The sequence below is a fragment of the Drosophila mauritiana genome, unplaced genomic scaffold, assembly GCF_004382145.1.
Source record: "Drosophila mauritiana strain mau12 unplaced genomic scaffold, ASM438214v1 Y_31, whole genome shotgun sequence".
Classification (NCBI taxonomy): domain Eukaryota; kingdom Metazoa; phylum Arthropoda; class Insecta; order Diptera; family Drosophilidae; genus Drosophila; species Drosophila mauritiana.
Genome location: NW_022881577.1, coordinates 316,350 through 340,762, shown reverse-complemented (window position 1 = coordinate 340,762; position 24,413 = coordinate 316,350). Strand labels below are relative to the sequence as shown.

At 33.1% G+C, this 24,413-nt stretch overlaps 1 pseudogene; it reads right to left on the bottom strand.

Moving 5' to 3' along the window:
• Window positions 1-2,619: 2,619 nt before the first annotated feature.
• Window positions 2,620-24,413, bottom strand: part of LOC117150093 — a 71,830-nt pseudogene continuing 50,036 nt past the window's right edge.

The window sequence follows — 24,413 nt, the reverse complement described above, 5'->3', positions numbered from 1 at the left end:
ATAATTTTGTCATGACTGCCGTCCTTGGCCATGACGATCTCCACTTCAAACATTCGCATGGGGCCAAGGGGAATCCGAGCTTCAGCAGCTCCTGGACTATCCACGAGCATAGAGTGGGAGTGGTGGAGATGTGTGATAACTACTCGAAAACGCCTCTCGGACTTGGGGTAGCGCTACAGCGAACAGCACTTTTCTACGCATACAGTGATAGCAGACAACTGTATGTGTGCACACGTATGCTCATGCATTGTAAATTTGACAAAAAATTCCCTTCACCTTGGAAGTTCGTAGACTTTAAATCTATATTATTTTTGATCAATTGGCACCATGTGAAAAATTCTAGTTTTGCATTGCCTTAACGTTATTCTTATTTAAATAAAATAGTAATAATATAGTAATTAACTTGTGTATTAAATAGTAATAGCCGAATCATAATATCACGAAAAAATTTCAAAAATGAATTTATATTAGAATATTTGTCATTAGAGTATTCAGCTTGCGACGTGTGAAAAATTAATAAGGCAATGATTGTTGAGTGCTTGTGGCCGCACTTCGTGCCTCCAGATATGACTTTTGCAACAAACTTTTCATATTTTTATTTATTTTTATTTTCTAAATTTTTATTACTTAAATTTATAATACTTTGGAAAACTAAAGGCACCATCTGATCTTTTTTTAATATTTATAAAATACGCATTTGAAATATTTTTAAAAATGTACATATGTACATATATATTACAAAATTAATTATCGTCATAAATATAAATATGTAAAGGGCAGCTAATTCGAGCGGCGATCTTAACATACGAATTTAATAAACTTTAAAATTATAATAGTCAGGGCGTGAATTATTAATTTTAATTGTTTTCATTATATTGCCAAAACTCCATATATGTACATTTGTTCCTTCTATCAGAATTGATTTCGACCCGAAAATCGTCTTCCAGCACAAGTACGCACACATACACACGATCTCGTCTATTGTTTTTACTCACACGAGCAAGCAAATTCTATTTTTAGATTTCTTACGCTCTCAGCGTAAGCGAGCGGACAGAGAGCAATTTTGGCCGTCACTCTCTTAGCTTGTCGACTATCTTAGCTAGGTTTGTGGTGGGGTCGTCCGCGAAGCTTTTCTGTAAATATGGGTTGGAATTGCCTGGCGATGATGTGTTTTCGTCAATGATTCTTGGCTTAAAGCTAGTCGCTTCTGAATGGCCGTGTCATGGGAGGAGAAACGTGGTCTTCTGTCGTTCAAGTTTTGCCGAAAAGGATTTAGCATCGCCTTTCTGGCGGCCTCCTGGCGAGCTTCAACGATTGACCTGCTCAGGATTGCTGAGCTGTTCGGCAGACGAGGGGTATTATTGCGTGGAGGGGGCCTTGTCGTCTATAAATGTTATTTGTTGCGTCTTTAATTGTCCTTATGTTGTTTATGTCAATGTTGCTTGCCGCAAGAAACAGCCTTGTACGCACTAATATGCTCTCCAGAGCAGTTTTTATTTAGCTTGGTGCAGCAGGAGGACAGATGATCGCCAGTGCATTTCATGCATCTTGGCGGCCTCATGCATAAATTTTTGGCATGCCTGAAGCCCTGCCATCTGTAGCACTGGACCGGCTCCCGTGTCCTTTCAATATCCACCCATTGCCCACATTTTGTTTGAGTGAGATAATTTTGTCATGACTGCCGTCCTTGGCCATGACGATCTCCACTTCAAACATTCGCATGGGCCAAGGGGAATCCGAGCTTCAGCAGCTCCTGGACTATCCACGAGCATAGAGTGGGAGTGGTGGAGATGTGTGATAACTACTCGAAAACGCCTCTCGGACTTGGGGTAGTTGGTGAATAGTATTGTTAAGCGATGACGTGGTATCCAGGGATGAGACTATTATTGATGGCGGCGAGGATGAGCAGTTACCATCGTCCGATGAGATGGATAACACCGATGCCCATCCTTCGCTTTGGTTCACGTTCTGGCCGTTCATAAGTTGTTGTTGTTGCTGCTGACTTCACTTTGTGCTACTGTTGCGCGACCGCCTCTGTCGGTTTTATAATCTCAACTGACTTGCAGCTTTGGGCTAGGCACGTAGGCGGGCTTCTTCGATAGCTCAAAGGCACGGCGGATGATCGATATGCTAGCAATTTTCCCGCCAGCCTTTTTGGCGGGCTTATCGGCTAGTATCTTTTTTCTCCGTCAGCTGACTATCGGGCAGAAATACTAGAATTGTTCAAGTTAGTATTTTTGGGATTCTAGTATTTTTCCCGCTAGTTACTCGCGTTTCTCAGTGTCAATGGCATTTCGGGAAACTGGTTTCTCCTCTCCCACGCGAAAACGAAGCAGAAAACTCGCGTGTTATTTCTTATTGTAATAATTGTGCTTACTGTTCCGACGCATTGCCTATAGTAATCCTGTTTCTGCTTTCAGTGGTGCTGGTAACGTCGTTGCTGCGGAGATGCCGGTATGCAGCAAGCATTGGCCAGCCTGGCCCGTCAACTTTGGTGCACGCATAACCTTTTGTGAAGGGAAGGAAAAACATGCACCGGGTTTTCTGCCTACAGGAGAGCTTTGGACACACTTCGAAGTCCCCTCTCTCATACTTTTGGCGCATATCATCCACGCCTCTCTCCGACATGATGTATCGGGCGGGGATCATGCCGTACCACTTCTCCTCATCGCCGAAGACCCAGTCCAAGGAACTGTCGAACACCGGATTCAGGATCACTTGCAGTGTCTCGGTGAAGTACTCCAGGCCCATCTGGTTGAACGTCTCCTGAATGCAGTCGATGGGCACGCGGCAGAGGCACTCGTTGCCCTTGATCCCGAAGAACAAACTGATTCAGCTGCTGTTGTTGTTGTTCTGGCTACAAGATTTTACTGTGATTTTCTATTTTTTCCATAAGAAAAACCTAGTTACTCACGGGCTCGACATGTTGCCAGTTCACTTGTATGAAAAATAATAAAAAGTACAGTGCGAAATGACAAGGCCTACTATGCCATAATGACATCAATGTATCAGTTGGGCCGCAACCATTAATCGGCCGAGGACTGAATGGCCTTTACAAAAATCTCAAACTCGTCAAAGCGGCAAGCACAGCGTTTTTATATTATTTTATAAATAGTATCCAAAGGAAAATGTTTAACATTAAATTCATTAATAAACTTATAACTCAGTTATATTAAATAAAATACAATTTATTTATTAATATTTTTTCGAATTTTTCTTAGTCTAGTAATGACAAAGTATTAGATCTTTCATCAACTATACATAACATTCTGAATTGGGATCATTTCAAAAAATTCTGATCAAAATACCGATTATTTGTTTACAGAAAATGATTTTCATTATATCATTCAAAAATCATTTTCAATCAAATTATTCATTTTTTTCAAAAATTCAATGTATACGATTGTAAATATTTTCGAGCGAAGAGAGCTATTAATTATTGTTACTATTTATTTATTTAAAAAAATAAATTTTATTTTTTATTATTTAACATTTATTTGGTGATAAACTTTTTCACTTATACTATTACGAGACACTTGGTAACTTATGTTTAACTTCGAGCTAAAAAAATTAAAAATTCTACATCATTATTTGGTTTTTCTGGTTCTGGCCGTTTTTGTTTGGTTACAAATATATAATACCTGATTTTTATTATTAATATAGTAATGAAATACAAAATGATTAAAATTAATAATATAAATGAAATTGAAATTTTCCAATTGTAAATTTCAATAAATTTTATTTATAACGATAAAAGACCAATCCATATACTCGAATCAGAATTAAGCATCTTAAGACAGGGACGCATGACCATTACAGAATTCTACAACGAAGTAAACAAGAAAATGACGTTACTCATATATAAAAGGACAGCCTTATAACCAAGGAAACAAATAAAACAATTATTTTTATTTCTTGATTAAACGGTTCAATCTCAGAAACACTCTTCTCTCTTAACCCACCAGACTTGCCAAATGCTTTGGCAAAGTGTCAGGAATTAGAGTCTAACAACTTTAGAGCTCAATTTGCAAATAGGTATAATGGATTTAGGAATGAAAATAAAAATCAAGGAAACAACCTTAGATTTGCCTCTAGACAGATTAATAATACACCAAATAGGATAAATAATAATTGGCCGCAAAACGGGAACTTCGGAGCGAATAACAATTGGAATTTTAATAATAATTCCAAAGTTCAACCACCACCAGAACCTATGGAAGTAGACGGCTCCATAAGAGTTCAAAATCGTCCGTATAAAAATTATAATCATCCTATGAATAATAACAACAAGTGGAATTATAATAATAACCGACACAATTTTAATAATAATTTCCAAAGAAATAATTATAATCAATACCCAGCGCAAAAATACAACACAAGCGCAGGTCATGTAAATCAGTCCGAAACACACCCCCCGATAAAACGGGAATCAACGGGAACAGTCAACCAGCCAGCTCAAAAAAAAATGAGAGTAAATAATAGCAACGAGGACCATTTTTTAGATCAGCACCTTACAGAGGGATGCCTCATATAACAAGTTTCTGTCTACAGAAAAACTAAAAGACAACTCAAAATATTAATAGATACAGGAGCCACCGCGTGCTATATAAAAAAGGGTATTTATGAGAATAAAAGGGAATTATCAATACACAAAAGAGTATCTACAGTTCATGGATATTCAATCATAAAATATTATCATTTGATAAATATATTTGGGGAACAACATTTATTCTATGAAATTGTGGGTTTAGAATCTGATCTATTAATTGGATTCAAATCGTTAAAAAAGATTGGAGCTAAATTGGATATCGAGAAAGGAATCATAGAGTATAAGGGAAATAAAGAGAAACTCGAATATTTTGACAAGCATAAAAACGATTTGTGTTTAATTGAGGAAAAAAATATTCTTCCATTAAAAGAATATGTAATTAAAAAACGGTAATTGCTGAAGGCAGTTTATATAGCTTGGAATCAATGAATCCTGAGCACAACGACGTTGAATTATCCGTCATTAATAAAACTAATAGATCGGGATCTGAAAATCCTGAGCACGCCAGCGTAGATTTATCCGCTAATAAACAATATATCAGTTTGGGTTTGAAAAATCCTGAACAAGACGACGATGTTAATTCCGTCAGTCTTAAATCAAATAGCTTGGAATCCACAAATACCGAGCACGCAGTCGTTGAGTTTTCCGACAAAGAAAAAATGCATAACCTAAATATAATTTCAAATCAAATAAAAGAATTTGAAAATAAAGTTATGAATAAAATTGAAAAGGAGCATTCTATAATAAATATGCAAATTAAAATAAATACTGACAATGACAGGGCAATTTATAGCAAACAATATCCTTATGCTATGTCGGTCTCAGATTTTGTTAATAATGAAATCGATAGAATGCTAAAAGAACAAATTATAAGACCAAGTAGAAGCCCTTACAATTCATCAGTCTTCGCTGTTTCCAAAAAAAGTCAAAACGAAGATGGATTTCCAAAACATCGACTAGTTATTGACTTTAAAAAACTAAACGAAAGAACAATACCTGGCAGATACCCGATGCGAGATCCGTCTGTATTATTACCTAACTTAGGGAAGTCAAAATATTTCTCAACAATTGATCTGGAATCAGGATTCCACCAAATTTTAATGAAAAATTCAGATATTGAAAAAACAGCTTTCTCTATAAATAACTGAAAATTTGTATTCTTACGTATGCCATTTGGGTTAACAAACGCCCCTAGAATATTTCAAAGAGCAATGGATGACATATTGAGAGAACAAGTCGGAAAAACTTGTAATGTTTATATGGATGATATAATAATCTTTTCTAATACAATTTAACAACATTATACTGATTTAATTCAAATAATTAATATTTTACAACAAGCAAATATGAAAATTTCTCTAGAAAAATCTAAATTCTTTAAATTAGAAACACCATTTCTAGGTTACATAGTATCTCACAATGTAATTAAAACAGATCCTGAGAAAATCTCCACAATTATGAAGTATCCGATTCCACAAAACATTAGAGAGCTTCGAAGTTTTCTAGGCCTCACCGGCTACTACGGTAAATTTGTCCGAAATTATGCAAAAATTGCCAAACCTTTAACCAAATACCTAGGAGGAGATAATGGAAAAATTTCTAGGAAAATGTCCATAAAAATTACAATACAGTTAGACGACCCAGCTGTTAAAGCTTTTAAAGAACTTAAAGATAATTATATTGATTATAACAAAAAATTCACTTTAACGACGGACGCATCAGATGTAGCTATCGGAGCAGTTTTATCACAGGATAATAAACCAATTACTTTCATATCCAAAACTTTAAATAAAACCGAACAACTTTATGCCACAGATAAAAAAGAATTGTTGGCAATAGTTTCGGCTCTTAAAAATCTTAGGAATTACTTATATGGTGTAATTGGTATAGAAATACAAACAGACCATAAAACTTTATCTTTCACAATCTCAGATAAAAACCCGAACGTTGAAATGAAAAGATGGTACTCCTTTATAGAATGTTTCACCCCGAAAATAATATATAAACCCGGAACAACTAATGTCGTAGCTGACGCATTATCTCGAATAAAAATAAAAAATATTACTAACAGCGACTTAGAACAATCAAACTCAGATCGAAATATACAGCATTCTGCCGAAAGTAGTTTTGAAAATGTAATACAAGAGACCCGAAAACCGTTAAATCAGTTTCAACAACAACTGTTATTAACAAAGGGGAGGTATACAATACATGAGTTTTTGAATGTTGTTGATAAGACACGACATATAATTGAATATGATACGCCAGAAAACTTAATAGAAATATTAAGGGAGTATCTAAAACCAAACATAACGGTAGGAATTCATTGCACTTTAGAAGATCTTTATCATATTCAATTACCAATAAAAAATAACTTTACCAACAAATTTCTTTATACTAATATATTTCTACAAGACGTGGAAAATAATGAAGATAAGGCTATCATAATAGAAGAAACACATAGTCGTGCTCACAGAGGACTAGACGAAAATTATAAACAGATCAATAGATTATTTTATTGGCCAAATTTATATATCAAATTAAAGAAATATATAAAAAAATGTACAATTTGCAACGAAAATAAATACAACCGGCATCCTATTAAAATTCCTATTGGTGAAGCTCCTATTCCAACTAAAGAAGGAGAGAATTTACACATCGACATTTATTACGCGCAAAGTCTTATTTTCTTAACCTGTATTGACGCATATTCAAAATTCCTGGTTGTAAAAGAAATTCAAAATAAATTAAACATCGAAAATAAAGTAATGGAATTACTCCAACATTTCCCCACGCCAAAGTAATTATGACTGATAATGAACCGAGCTTCACCTCTGCTCAATTTAAATCCTTTGCACAAAGATGTGGTTTAACTCTACATTTCGCCGAGCCCAGACACAGTACCTCGAACGGACAAGTAGAAAGGCACATTCAACATTAACAGAATTAGCTCGTTGTATAAAAGAAGAATTTAATCTCACTGACTATTCTGAAATAATTATTAGAGCCGCAAAAGAATTCAATCAAAGCATTCATTCTACAACAAACCAAAAACCTTTTGATATTCTTTATAATAAAGTTGATCACGAAAACATTTCAAGAATTCTAAAGAACACACAAGAAAAAATGTTAGTAACACACAATGAAGGTCGTAAAGAAAAAGAATATCATGTAGGTCAAGTTGTTTATGAGAAGAAACACGGAGAAAGAAATAAGCTAAAAACTAGATACAAAAAACAGGTTGATAAGGAAAACTTACCTAACAAAGTTATAATCAATAATAGAAACAGGACTATTCACAAAGACAACATTAAGTTTTAACAAATACCATATTTTTTTTATTAAATTACAGAAAATGCATTTCTTATTACTTCTAATAACATTCGTAATGATAACCGCTTCAGAAATAATTCATTACTCCAATCACGAATTCTTCCTGTTCAAGGACAAAAAGGATGTCCTTACCTATGAATCATATGCTGACTTATTCTACGTAACTAACTTAAGTTTTTATAAAGAAATAATCAATCTAGAATCAGGATATGTAAGAAAAGATAAAAATATACGGACACAATGGGAAATTACTTACGAAATACAGATAATAGAATTAATTTTGTCACAACTGATACCAACTAGATCAAAAAGGGGAATAAATGAGTTAGGCACTGTTTGGAAATGGTTAGCTGGAACTCCGGATCACGATGATTTCATTAAAATACAGAATAAAATAAATGATTTAATTGAAAACAATAACCAACAATTTATTATTAATTACAAATTGTTTAAAGAGATAAAATCACTTTCCTATCATTTTAAAAACATTTTTATTGATCAAGAATTGCCATTACGAAAACATCGTTTACGTTTATTAACATTTGACTTACAAAACATTATCGATACTATCACACTGGCCAAAATTGATATATTCAACACCAAATTTTTAAATAATGAATACATTAAAGAAATATTAGATCACGAACAACAGCCTGTACTTATTGCAGACTTAATGGACATAGCCATATTCAAAATTGTATTGCATAAAGAACTCTTAATAATTTATATAAAATACCCCGTTATAACAAACATGCGAAATTTACTATGCCAGATCCATTTCACATAATGATGGAAAATTACTAATAAGTAATCAGGTCGCAAAATGCGAAAATACCTTTTATGAAATATCTAATTTTAAGAACGAACTTTTTAACAACTATTGTATTATAAGTAAAGATAAGATAATAATAACATTTAACAGCACAACTACAATAAATAATATTTCATACACCAATTCAGAAAACAAAATACTTGAATACATAACTACCAATCACTTTAAAAACCTAGAAATATCAGAATATATAAAATCCAACAATTCAGAACTTTCTCTTGACAACATTTATATTTTAAACCCATTTATTGAAATTTACAATTGGAAAATTTCAATTTCATTTATATTATTAATTTTAATCATTTTGTATTTCATTACTATATTAATAATAAAATTCAGATATTATATATTTGTAACCAAACAAAAACGGCCAGAACCAGAAAAACCAAATAATGATGTAGAATTTTTAACAGAATTAAATGAGCGTTTGAACGAAATTAATAATGAAGCGGGACGCGTCATTTTAGAAGGGGGAGAGTTATCCAACCCATGAACATAGCTCCCTTCCACAGTTTATAAACAAATTTCAATTCTCGATCTCGTCGGCATTTCCTTTGTCTTTGTTTTTGTCATTGCCTTTGCCAGCACTCAGCTACCCGCTAACATAAGCAACCCAAACTTAACGTAAACACAGCTTCCGCTTGGAGACCAAATCACGGCCGACTTATTGCGGATCAATCAAAAACTGCATCGATCAGCATAATTGAATTTCACAATGCAGTGGAATAATTCCAGCATAAAGCTTTTATCGAAAGTTCGGTAAGTTTACAAAAGAAAAGCTTCTGGCCGAGGTTGATTGGATTAGGACTTAGAATTTAAATATCAGTCTGAATCGGGACGAGATCGTCAACAGCTCGAAGCTAAAGATGAGCTACCAACAAAATGTCTCGTAATAGTATAAGTGAAAAAGTTTATCACCGAATATATGTTAAATAATAAGAAAAAAAATTTATTTTTTTTAAATAAATAAAGAGTAACAATTTTAGTTGGCGCCCAACGTGGGGCGGCGTATTTAAAAGTTCTAAATAAAGAGACCCAATTGAAGGAAGACTCCAACAAAGAATTATTAAGACCAACCAATTGAAGGAAGACCCCAACCCTCCACCAACTACACTGAAGGAAGAACTCCCACGGAAAGTATCGTGGGCACTAAAAAAATTAAGATTAAAATACAGAAAATACTACATTAAAATTAAATATTACCATATCAATTTAATTGAAACAATCTGGAAGATTTGATAAATAGTTTTGATAATTTAAATTTAACAATGGCACACGGAGGTTCAGTATCAACCCTTTCTGCGGGCGGGATATCCAGCGCCAGCAATCTGACAATGGAATTAATAAACCGATTAATAAATGTACAGTTGAGTGAAGTTTTTTTTTTTTTTTTTTTTTTTGGATGTATTAATTTAAAACTGTCCTTCGCGGACAATCATTAAATTTGAGGACTAAACTTAACGGTAGAGAATTAATGGATTACATAATTTGTTGCGAAACTTTACAATAACTGTCGATATTGTATGTATGATGTATATAATAATGTATGTATATAATTTAATTTAATGTGCGTGTCTAATCCCAGAGAGGTCCAAAGGGTGGGATCGGTGCAGCCTCCTGGTGAGTTGACTGGTGTCCAGCAGGTCTTGTGCCAGGTTGTTTGGGTGGTCTTGAAGCCTCTGCATGTACTGCCTGCTGCTTTTCTTAATCTCATCGTTCACCCAGGGGAAGCTGAGGACCTCGTGGATAGTGGCATTATCGTGGAAAGGGTGAGCGTTTGTGACTGTGCGGAACGTTTTGTTTGGATAATGTTGATGTTACTTTTCGATGCAGTGCCCCACAGTTGAATGCCATACGTCCAGATTGGCCTAATGATAGATAAGGAGCTAAGTGGAAGTCGGTAGCTTAGATTGTCTGCCCATCAGCCAGTAGAATTCACGGACTCGGTTCTCCGCCTGTTTCCGCTTCTTTAGCAGGTGTGGAGTGAAGTAACCAGAAAACTTGAAGGGTTAGAAGAGCAGTTAACCGCTAAAAAAATGAGGTAGAAGACTAAAAGATCCAAACAATTGACCGAACCATAAAATGCGAAACTACATTAGAGGTAATTAAATTCTTACCAAAGTTCACAGGTGAAATAATCCAATATGTAGGCTGGAGAGAAGCGGCGGAAACCGCAATGAGTCTATATAAAATTGAAAGTGAACAATATTTTATCGCTATAACAATTTTACGTAATAAAATCATGGGAGCAGCACACGATGCTCTAACCAACCATGGTACCGTTTTAAACTTTCAAGCAATTCTTTCCAGATTGGATTTTATTTATAACGATAAAAGACCAATCCATTTACTCGAATCAGAATTAAGCATCTTAAGACAGGGACGCATGACCATTACAGAATTCTACAACGAAGTAAACAAGAAAATGACGTTACTCATATATAAAACTATAATGACTTATGGAAAGGACAGCCTTATAACCAAGGAAACAAATAAAACAATTATTTTTATTTCTTGATTAAACGGTTCAATCTCAGAAACACTCTTCTCTCTTAACCCACCAGACTTGCCAAATGCTTTGGCAAAGTGTCAGGAATTAGAGTCTAACAACTTTAGAGCTCAATTTGCAAATAGGTATAATGGATTTAGGAATGCAAATAAAAATCAAGGAAACAACCTTAGATTTGCCTCTAGACAGATTAATAATACACCAAATAGGATAAATAATAATTGGCCGCAAAACGGGAACTTCGGAGCGAATAACAATTGGAATTTTAATAATAATTCCAAAGTTCAACCACCACCAGAACCTATGGAAGTAGACGGCTCCATAAGAGTTCAAAATCGTCCGTATAAAAATTATAATCATCCTATGAATAATAACAACCAGTTTAATTATAATAATAACCGACAAAATTTTAATAATAATTTCCAAAGAAATAATTATAATCAATACCCAGCGCAAAAATACAACACAAGCGCAGGTCATGTAAATCAGTCCGAAACACACCCCCCGATAAAACGGGAATCAACGGGAACAGTCAACCAGCCAGCTCAAAAAACAATGAGAGTAAATAATATCAACGAGGGCCATTTTTTAGATCAGCACCTTACAGAGGGATGCCTCATATAACAAGTTTCTGTCTACAGAAAAACTAAAAGACAACTCAAAATATTAATAGATACAGGAGCCTGCGCGTGATATATAAAAAAGGGTATTTATGAGAATAAAAGGGAATTATCAATACACAAAAGAGTATCTGCAGTTCATGGATATTCAATCATAAAATATTATCATTTGATAAATATATTTGGGGAACAACATTTATTCTATGACATTGAGGGTTTAGAATCTGATCTATTAATTGGATTCAAATCGTTAAGAAAGATTGGAGCTAAATTGGATATCGAGAAAGGAATCATGGAGTATAAGGGAAATAAAGAGAAACTCGAATATTTTGACAAGGATAAAAACGATTTGTGTTTAATTGAGGAAAAAAATATTCTTCCATTAAAAGAATATATAATTAAAAAATATTTAGATGAGCAAAAGATATATAAAACCGAAACGGTAATTGCTGAAGGCAGTTTATATAGCTTGGAATCAATGAATCCTGAGCACAACGACGTTGAATTATCCGTCATTAATAAAACTAATAGATCGGGATCTGAAAATCCTGAGCACGCCAGCGTAGATTTATCCGCTAATAAACAATATATCAGTTTGGGATTGAAAAATCCTGAACAAGACGACGATGTTAATTCCGTCAGTCTTAAATCAAATAGCTTGGAATCCACAAATACCGAGCACGCAGTCGTTGAGTTTTCCGACAAATAAAAAATGCATAACCTAAATATAATTTCAAATCAAATAAAAGAATTTGAAAATAAAGTTATGAATAAAATTGAAAAGGAGCATTCTATAATAAATATGCAAATTAAAATAAATACTGACAATGACAGGGCAATTTATAGCAAACAATATCCTTTTGTTAATAATGAAATCGATAGAATGCTAAAATAACAAATTATAAGACCAAGTAGAAGCCCTTACAATTCATCAGTCTTCGCTGTTTCCAAAAAAGGTCAAAACGAAGATGGATCTCCAAAACATCGACTAGTTATTGACTTTAAAAAACTAAACGAAAGAACAATACCTGGCAGATACCCGATGCGAGATCCGTCTGTATTATTACCTAACTTAGGGAAGTCAAAATATTTCTCAACAATTGATCTGGAATCAGGATTCCACCAAATTTTAATGAAAAATTCAGATATTGAAAAAACAGCTTTCTCTATAAATAACTGAAAATTTGAATTCTTACGTATGCCATTTGGGTTAACAAACGCCCCTAGAATATTTCAAAAAGCAATGGATGACATATTGAGAGAACAAGTCGGAAAAACTTGTAATGTTTATATGGATGATATAATTATCTTTTCTAATACAATTGAACAACATTATACTGATTTAATTCAAATAATTAATATTTTACAACAAGCAAATATGAAAATTTCTATAGAAAAATCTAAATTCTTTAAATCAGAAACAGCATTTCTAGGTTATATAGTATCTCACAATGTAATTAAAACAGAACCTAAGAAAATCTCCACAATTATGAAGTATCCGATTCCACAAAACATTAGAGAGCTTCGAAGTTTTCTAGGCCTCACCGGCTACTACCGTAAATTTGTCCGAAATTATGCAAAAATTGCCAAACCTTTAACCAAATACCTAGGAGGAGATAATGGAAAAATTTCTAGGAGAATGTCCACAAAAATTACAATACAGTTAGACGACCCAGCTGTTAAAGCTTTTAAAGAACTTAAAGATAATTTAATAGCACAAGTGGAATTAGTTCAACCAGATTATAACAAAAAATTCACTTTAACGACAGACGCATCAGAAGTAGCTATCGGAGCTGTTTTATCACAGGATAATAAACCAATTACTTTCATATCCAAAACTTTAAATAAAACCGAACAACTTTATGCCACAAATAAAAAAGAATTGTTGGCAATAGATTCGGCTCTTAAAAATCTTAGGAATTACTTATATGGTGTAATTGGTATAGAAATACAAACAGACCATAAATCTTTATCTTTCACAATCTCAGATAAAAACCCGAACGTTGAAATGAAAAGATGGTACTCCTTTATAGAATGTTTCACCCCGAAAATAATATATAAACCCGGAACAACTAATGTCGTAGATGACGCATTATCTCGAATAAAAATAAAAAATATTACTAACAGCGACTTAGAACAATCAAACTCAGATCAAAATATACAGCATTCTGCCGAAAGTAGTTTTGAAAATGTAATACAAGAGACCCGAAAACCGTTAAATCAGTTTCAACAACAACTGTTATTAACAAAGGGGAGGTATACAATACATGAGTTTTTGAATGTTGTTGATAAGACACGACATATAATTGAATATGATACGCCAGAAAACTTAATAGAAATATTAAGGGAGTATCTAAAACCAAACATAACGGTAGGAATTCATTGCACTTTAGAAGATCTTTATCATATTCAATTACCAATAAAAAATAACTTTACCAACAAATTTCTTTATACTAATATATTTCTACAAGACGTGGAAAATAATGAAGATAAGGCTATCATAATAGAAGAAACACATAGTCGTGCTCACAGAGGACTAGACGAAAATTATAAACAGATCAATAGATTATTTTATTGGCCAAATTTATATATCAAATTAAAGAAATATATAAAAAAATGTACAATTTGCAACGAAAATAAATACAACCGGCATCCTATTAAAATTCCTATTGGGGAAGCTCCTATTCCAACTAAAGAAGGAGAGAATTTACACATCGACATTTATTACGCGCAAAGTCTTATTTTCTTAACCTGTATTGACGCATATTCAAAATTCCTGGTTGTAAAAGAAATTCAAAATAAATTAAACATCGAGAATAAAGTAATGGAATTACTCCAACATTTCCCCACGCCAAAGTAATTATGACTGATAATGAACCGAGCTTCACCTCTGCTCAATTTAAATCCTTTGCACAAAGATGTGGTTTAACTCTACATTTCGCCGACCCCAGACACAGTACCTCGAACGGACAAGTAGAAAGGGCACATTCAACATTAACAGAATTAGCTCGTTGTATAAAAGAAGAATTTAATCTCACTGACTATTCTGAAATAATTATTAGAGCTGCAAAAGAATTCAATCAAAGCATTCATTCTACAACAAACCAAAAACCTTTTGATATTCTTTATAATAAAGTTGATCACGAAAACATTTCAAGCATTCTAAAGAACACACAAGAAAAAATGTTAGTAACACACAATGAAGGTCGTAAAGAAAAAGAATATCATGTAGGTCAAGTTGTTTATGTTATGGCGCCCAACGTGGGGCGACGTATTTAAAAGTTCTAAATAAATATTAACGATAATAAGTTAAAAATAAAACGGAACTCGCGCCGCCAACAATCCATATTTTTAGTGGAAAAAATAAAAACATCCACAACAATCCAACGACATCTAAATACTTTGAAATTGATCGTGGATTAACTTAATTGGAAATCAATTAATGCAATAATCCAATTAAGAATTTAATATAAAAAGGTGGACTGAATACTTAATACAAATTACGAGAACACAATAATAATAAAAATTCAGAACTCAACTACGAACCCAAAGAAATTCAAACAAATTTAAAAAAAAGGTTATATAAAAAATTGAACGAAGACCCTTATAAATAATAATCAAGACGACCCAATTGAAGGAAGACTCCAACAAAGAATTATTAAGACCAACCAATTGAAGGAAGACCCCAACCCTCCACCAACTACACTGAAGGAAGAACTCCCACGGAAAGTATCGTGGGCACTAAGTCTTTAAATAAAATTTAAAAAAATTAAGATTAAAATACAGAGAATACTACATTAAAATTAAATATTACAATATCAATTTAATTGAAACAATCTGGAAGATTTGATAAATAGTTTTGATAATTTAAATTTAACAATGGCACACGGAGGTTCAGTATCAACCCTTTCTGCGGGCGGGATATGGAATTAATAAACCGATTAATAAATGTACAGTTGAGTGAAGTTTTTTTTTTTTTTTTTTTTTTTTTGGATGTATTAATTTAAAACTGTCCTTCGCGGACAATCATTAAATTTGAGGACTAAACTTAACGGTAGAGAATTAATGGATTACATAATTTGTTGCGAAACTTTACAATAACTGTCGATATTGTATGTATGATGTATATAATAATGTATGTATATAATTTAATTTAATGTGCGTGTCTAATCCCAGAGAGGTCCAAAGGGTGGGATCGGTGCAGCCTCCTGGTGAGTTGACTGGTGTCCAGCAGGTCTTGTGCCAGGTTGTTTGGGTGCTCTTGAAGCCTCTGCATGTACTGCCTGCTGCTTTTCTTAATCTCATCCTTCACCCAGGGGGAGCTGAGGACCTCGTGGATAGTGGCATTATCGTGGAAAGGGTGAGCGTTTGTGACTGTGCGGAGCGTTTTGTTTGGATAATGTTGATGTTACTTTTCGATGCAGTGCCCCACAGTTGAATGCCATACGTCCAGATTGGCCTTATGATCGCTTTGTAGATAAGGAGCTTAGTGGAAGTCGGTAGCTTAGATTGTCTGCCCATCAGCCAGTAGAATTCACGGACTCGGTTCTCCGCCTGTTTCCGCTTCTTTAGCAGGTGTGGAGTGAAGTAACCAGAAAACTTGAAGGGTTAGAAGAGCAGTTAACCGCTAAAAAAATGAGGTAGAAGACTAAAAGATCCAAACAATTGACCGAACCATAAAATGCGAAACTACATTAGAGGTAATTAAATTCTTACCAAAGTTCACAGGTGAAATAATCCAATATGTAGGCTGGAGAGAAGCGGCGGAAACCGCAATGAGTCTATATAAAATTGAAAGTGAACAATATTTTATCGCTATAACAATTTTACGTAATAAAATCATGGGAGCAGCACACGATGCTCTAACCAACCATGGTACCGTTTTAAACTTTCAAGCAATTCTTTCCAGATTGGATTTTATTTATAACGATAAAAGACCAATCCATATACTCGAATCAGAATTAAGCATCTTAAGACAGGGACGCATGACCATTACAGAATTCTACAACGAAGTAAACAAGAAAATGACGTTACTCATATATAAAACTATAATGACTTATGGAAAGGACAGCCTTATAACCAAGGAAACAAATAAAACAATTATTTTTATTTCTTGATTAAACGGTTCAATCTCAGAAACACTCTTCTCTCTTAACCCACCAGACTTGCCAAATGCTTTGGCAAAGTGTCAGGAATTAGAGTCTAACAACTTTAGAGCTCAATTTGCAAATAGGTATAATGGATTTAGGAATGCAAATAAAAATCAAGGAAACAACCTTAGATTTGCCTCTAGACAGATTAATAATACACCAAATAGGATAAATAATAATTGGCCGCAAAACGGGAACTTCGGAGCGAATAACAATTGGAATTTTAATAATAATTCCAAAGTTCAACCACCACCAGAACCTATGGAAGTAGACGGCTCCATAAGAGTTCAAAATCGTCCGTATAAAAATTATAATCATCCTATGAATAATAACAACCAGTGGAATTATAATAATAACCGACACAATTTTAATAATAATTTCCAAAGAAATAATTATAATCAATACCCAGCGCAAAAATACAACACAAGCGCAGGTCATGTAAATCAGTCCGAAACACACCCCCGATAAAACGGGAATCAACGGGAACAGTCAACCAGCCAGCTCAAATAACAATGAGAGTAAATAATATCAACGAGGGCCATTTTTTAGATCAGCAGCACCTTACAGAGGGATGCCTCATATAACAAGTTTCTGTCTACAGAAAAACTAAAAGACAACTCAAAATATTAATAGATACAGGAGCCACCGCGTGCTATATAAAAAAGGGTATTTATGAGAATAAAAGGGAATTATCAATACACAAAAGAGTATCTACAGTTCATGGATATTCAATCATAAAATATTATCATTTGATAAATATATTTGGGGAACAACATTTATTCTATGAAATTGAGGGTTTAGAATCTGATCTATTAATTGGATTCAAATCGTTAAGAAAGATTGGAGCTAAATTGGATATCGAGAAAGGAATCATGGAGTATAAGGGAAATAAAGAGAAACTCGAATATTTTGACAAGGATAAAAACGATTTGTGTTTAATTGAGGAAAAAAATATTCTTCCATTAAAAGAATATATAATTAAAAAATATTTAGATGAGCAAAAGATATATAAAACCGAAACGGTAATTGCTGAAGGCAGTTTATATAGCTTGGAATCAATGAATCCTGAGCACAACGACGTTAAATTATCCGTCATTAATAAAACTAATAGATCGGGATCTGAAAATCCTGAGCACGCCAGCGTAGATTTATCCGCTAATAAACAATATATCAGTTTGGGATTGAAAAATCCTGAACAAGACGACGATGTTAATTCCGTCAGTCTTAAATCAAATAGCTTGGAATTCACAAATACCGAGCACGCAGTCGTTGAGTTTTCCGACAAAGAAAAAATGCATAACCTAAATATAATTTCAAATCAAATAAAAGAATTTGAAAATAAAGTCATGAATAAAATTGAAAAGGAGCATTCTATAATAAATATGCAAATTAAAATAAATACTGACAATGACAGGGCAATTTATAGCAAACAATATCCTTATGCTGTGTCGGTCTCAGATTTTGTTAATAATGAAATCGATAGAATACTAAAAGAACAAATTATAAGACCAAGTAGAAGCCCTTACAATTCATCAGTCTTCGCTGTTTCCAAAAAAGGTCAAAACGAAGATGGATCTCCAAAACATCGACTAGTTATTGACTTTAAAAAACTAAACGAAAGAACAATACCTGGCAGATACCCGATGCGAGATCCGTCTGTATTATTACCTAACTTAGGGAAGTCAAAATATTTCTCAACAATTGATCTGGAATCAGGATTCCACCAAATTTTAATGAAAAATTCAGATATTAAAAAAACAGCTTTCTCTATAAATAACTGAAAATTTGAATTCTTACGTATGCCATTTGGGTTAACAAACGCCCCTAGAATATTTCAAAGAGCAATGGATGACATATTGAGAGAACAAGTCGGAAAAACTTGTAATGTTTATATGGATGATATAATAATCTTTTCTAATACAATTGAACAACATTATACTGATTTAATTCAAATAATTAATATTTTACAACAAGCAAATATGAAAATTTCTCTAGAAAAATTTAAATTCTTTAAATTAGAAACAGCATTTCTAGGTTATATAGTATCTCACAATGTAATTAAAACAGAACCTGAGAAAATCTCCACAATTATGAAGTATCCGATTCCACAAAACATTAGAGAGCTTCGAAGTTTTCTAGGCCTCACCGGCTACTACCGTAAATTTGTCCGAAATTATGCAAAAATTGCCAAACCTTTAACCAAATACCTAGGAGGAGATAATGGAAAAATTTCTAGGAAAATGTCCACAAAAATTACAATACAGTTAGACGACCCAGCTGTTAAAGCTTTTAAAGAACTTAAAGATAATTTAATAGCACAAGTGGAATTAGTTCAACCAGTTTATAACAAAAAATTCACTTTAACGACAGACGCATCAGATGTAGCTATCGGAGCAGTTTTATCACAGGATAATAAACCAATTACTTTCATATCCAAAACTTTAAATAAAACCGAACAACTTTATGCCACAAATGAAAAAGAATTGTTGGCAATAGTTTCGGCTCTTAAAAATCTCAGGAATTACTTATATGGTGTAATTGGTATAGAAATACAAACAGACCATAAATCTTTATCTTTCACAATCTCAGATAAAAACCCGAACGTTGAAATGAAAAGATGGTACTCCTTTATAGAATGTTTCACCCCGAAAATAATATATAAACCCGGAACAACTAATGTCGTAGCTGACGCATTATCTCGAATAAAAATAAAAAATATTACTAACAGCGACTTAGAACAATCAAACTCAGATCAAAATATACAGCATTCTGCCGAAAGTAGTTTTGAAAATGTAATACAAGAGACCCGAAAACCGTTAAATCAGTTTCAACAACAACTGTTATTAACAAAGGGGAGGTATACAATACATGAGTTATTGAATGTTGTTGATAAGACACGACATATAATTGAATATGATACGCCAGAAAACTTAATAGAAATATTAAGGGAGTATCTAAAACCAAACATAACGGTAGGAGCACTTTAGAAGATCTTTATCATATTCAATTACCAATAAAAAATAACTTTACCAACAAATTTCTTTATACTAATATATTTCTACAAGACGTGGAAAATAATGAAGATAAGGCTATCATAATAGAAGAAACACATAGTCGTGCTCACAGAGGACTAGACGAAAATTATAAACAGATCAATAGATTATTTTATTGGCCAAATTTATATATCAAATTAAAGAAATATATAAAAAAATGTACAATTTGCAACGAAAATAAATACAACCGGCATCCTATTAAAATTCCTATTGGGGAAGCTCCTATTCCAACTAAAGAAGGAGAGAATTTACACATCGACATTTATTACGCGCAAAGTCTTATTTTCTTAACCTGTATTGACGCATATTCAAAATTCCTGGTTGTAAAAGAAATTCAAAATAAATTAAACATCGAGAATAAAGTAATGGAATTACTCCAACATTTCCCCACGCCAAAGTAATTATGACTGATAATGAACCGAGCTTCACCTCTGCTCAATTTAAATCCTTTGCACAAAGATGTGGTTTAACTCTACATTTCGCCGAGCCCAGACACAGTACCTCGAACGGACAAGTAGAAAGGGCACATTCAACATTAACAGAATTAGCTCGTTGTATAAAAGAAGAATTTAATCTCACTGACTATTCTGAAATAATTATTAGAGCCGCAAAAGAATTCAATCAAAGCATTCATTCTACAACAAACCAAAAACCTTTTGATATTCTTTATAATAAAGTTGATCACGAAAACATTTCAAGAATTCTAAAGAACACACAAGAAAAAATGTTAGTAACACACAATGAAGGTCGTAAAGAAAAAGAATATCATGTAGGTCAAGTTGTTTATGAGAAGAAACACGGAGAAAGAAATAAGCTAAAAACTAGATACAAAAAACAGGTTGATAAGGAAAACTTACCTAACAAAGTTATAATCAATAATAGGAACAGGACTATTCACAAAGACAACATTAAGTTTTAACAAATACCATATTTTTTTTATTAAATTACAGAAAATGCATTTCTTATTACTTCTAATAACATTCGTAATGATAACCACTTCAGAAATAATTGATTACTCCAATCACGAATTCTTCCTGTTCAAGGACAAAAAGGATGTCCTTACCTATGAATCATATGCTGACTTATTCCACGTAACTAACTTAAGTTTTTATAAAGAAATAATTAATCTAGAATCAGGATATGTAAGAAAAGATAAAAATATACGGACACAATGGGAAATTACTTACGAAATACAGATAATAGAATTAATTTTGTCACAACTGATACCAACTAGATCAAAAAGGGGAATAAATGAGTTAGGCACTGTTTGGAAATGGTAAGCTGGAACTCTGGATCACGATGATTTCATTAAAATACAGAATAAAATAAATGATTTAATTGAAAACAATAACCAACAATTTATTATTAAATACAAATTGTTTAAAGAGATAAAATCACTTTCCGATCATTTTAAAAACATTTTTATTGATCAAGAATTGCCATTACGAAAACATCGTTTACGTTTATTAACATTTGACTTACAAAACATTATTGATACACACACTGGCCAAAATTGATTTATTCAACACAAAAATTTAAATAATGAATACATTAAAGAAATATTAGATCACGACAACATTATTAAGAAATATTAGATCACGAACAACAGCCTGTACTTATTGCAGACTTAATGGACATAGCCATATTCAAAATTGTATTGCATAAAGAACTCTTAATAATTTATATAAAATACCCCGTTATAACAAACAGATGCGAAATTTACTATGCCAGATCCATTTCACATAATGATGGAAAATTACTAATAAGTAATAAGGTCGCAAATGCGAAAATACCTTTTATGAAATATCTAATTTTAAGAACACACTTTTTAACAACTATTGTATTATAAGTAAAGATAAGACTTGTTTTACCCGCTTACTAAATGGAGAAAAATCAATTTGCACTAAAATTCTAGAAAAAAATAAGAATAAAGAATAAATGGAAATAATATTGTAACGATTCTCATTTAAACGGGTCATATTAATAACATTTAACAGCACAACTACAATAAATAATATTTCATACACCAATTCAGAAAACAAAATACTTGAATACATAACTACCAGTCACTTTAAAAACTAGAAATATCAGAATATATAAAATCCAACAATTCAGAACTTTCTCTTGACAACATTAATATTTTAAACCCATTTATTGAAATTTACAATTGGAAAATTGCAATTTCATTTATATTATTAATTTTAATCATTTGTATTTCATTACTATATAATAATAAAATTCAGATATTATATATATATTGTAACCAAACAAAAACGGCCCATTGGAATTTCAGAAATGAGGTTGAGAAAATAATCGCAGCCATAAAAAGATTATCGAAAGTTGAATTTCCCGAAAACAAAGCTTCTCGATTCGTGGATTTCCTTTGACTTTGTTTTTGTCATGCTTGACACTCAGGACCCGCAGATCGTAACAGCTCGAAGCTAAAGATACAGCTACCAAGTGATCATCGTAATGAATTTCAATGAGTGAATAAAGCTTTATCACCGAATTAAAGTTTCAAAAAGAAAATATGAGTTTATTATTTTTAAATAATAAAGAGTAACAATTTAATTTGGCATGCAAGTGCACAAATGAAAGTAGTGCCCTTCTATTATGTTTTAATGAAAATAATAAATGTTATGCACATAGAACAGATTCTGATTAAACAAACTTATTTTACAAGTTTTGCTTTTTAAGCATTGCAAGTGAAACTATGATGATAGCTGATAGACAAAAATAGCTCATAAAAAATCTCATAAACAAAAAATGAGCGATATTTAAATAATTGGCGACTGAAAAATGGACGCAAAATATAAAGAAAAAACATAGTTTGAAAAATCACTTAATTGGGAACCATGGAATGTTTAAATGTTAAACATTAACATATTTCAAGTCGACTCGAAGGTTTAATAAATGTAGGACCCCATTACAATTTGTAATGGCTCCCCGTGGTATTCCTGGTACCGATATTTAATATATTAATATAATTAATTATTAACACATAGCTAATTCGAGCCGCCGATTTTAATTTAAAAAACTTTAAAATTATAATAGTCAGGTCATTGAATTTTTAATTACTATTTTATATTATCATATTGCAACGAAATTGGCCACAACTCCAAATATGTAAATTCGTTTCTTCGATCAGAATGATTTCGGCCCGAAAATCGTCTTCTAGCACAACACGCACACATATACGCGTTCTCATCTCTTGATTTTACTCACACAAGCAAGCAAATTGTATTTTTAAAAGATTTCTTACGCTCTCAGCGTAATTGAGCGGAAGGAGAGCAAATTTGGCCTTCACCAAAAAAGTGGCTGCATAGTGCCAAACCAATGTGGCCGTTACGCATCTTTTTATTCTAGTGTCTTTGGACAAACCAATCGACGCGTACGCGGCGCATGTTTTTCCTTCCCTCCACAAAAGGTTATGCGTGCACCAAAGTTGACGGGCCAGACCGGCCAATGCTTACTGCATACCGGCATCCCCGCAGCAACGACGTTACCAGCACCACTGAAAGCAGAAACAGGATTACTATAGGCAAAGGAACAGTAAGCACAATTATTACAATAAGAAATAACACGCGAGTTTTCTGCTTCGTTTCCGCTTGGTAGAGGACAGCCCAGTTTCCCTTAATGCCATTTCACTGACATACGTTAGTAACTGGCGGGAAAAATACTAGAATCCCAAAAATACTAACTTGAACAATTCTAGTATTTTTGCCGATAGTCATCTGGCGTGGAAAAAAGATACTAACCGATAAGCCCGCCAAAAAGGCTGGCGGGAAAATTGCTAGCATATCGATCATCCGCCGTACCCTTGAGCTATTGAAGAAGCTCGCCTACGTGCCTTATGGACGGTCAGAACGTGAACCAAAGCGGAGGATGGGCATTGGTGTTATCCATCTCATCGGACGATGGTAACTGCTCATCCTCGCCGCCATCAATAATAGTCTCATCGTTGGATACCACGTCATCGCTTAACTATACTTTAAAATTACCAAAACTATTTTTTCCTATTCCATAAGCTATTTCCAAGTAACGTAATATTTAAATTTAAGTTCCACACTCGAACCATGGCGCGCAAAACTGCCGCCAAGTAATTCAAAAATGTCTTCCGCAAATTTAAATCATAAATTAATACTTGTAACTATGGCGCGCATATCTGCCGCAAAGAAATCCGAAAATGTAATATGCCACAAATTGTTACTGTATATTTTTAAGCAAAAATCAGAGGACAATGAAATGACAGCGTCATTAGACGTTGAAAATATATATAAAAAAAAAAAAACAGATTATGTTCGACATCTGACTTTGAAACTCCCAGCCTTTTTCGCCCCTCACCACACCCGTTTTCAAAGCAAGGC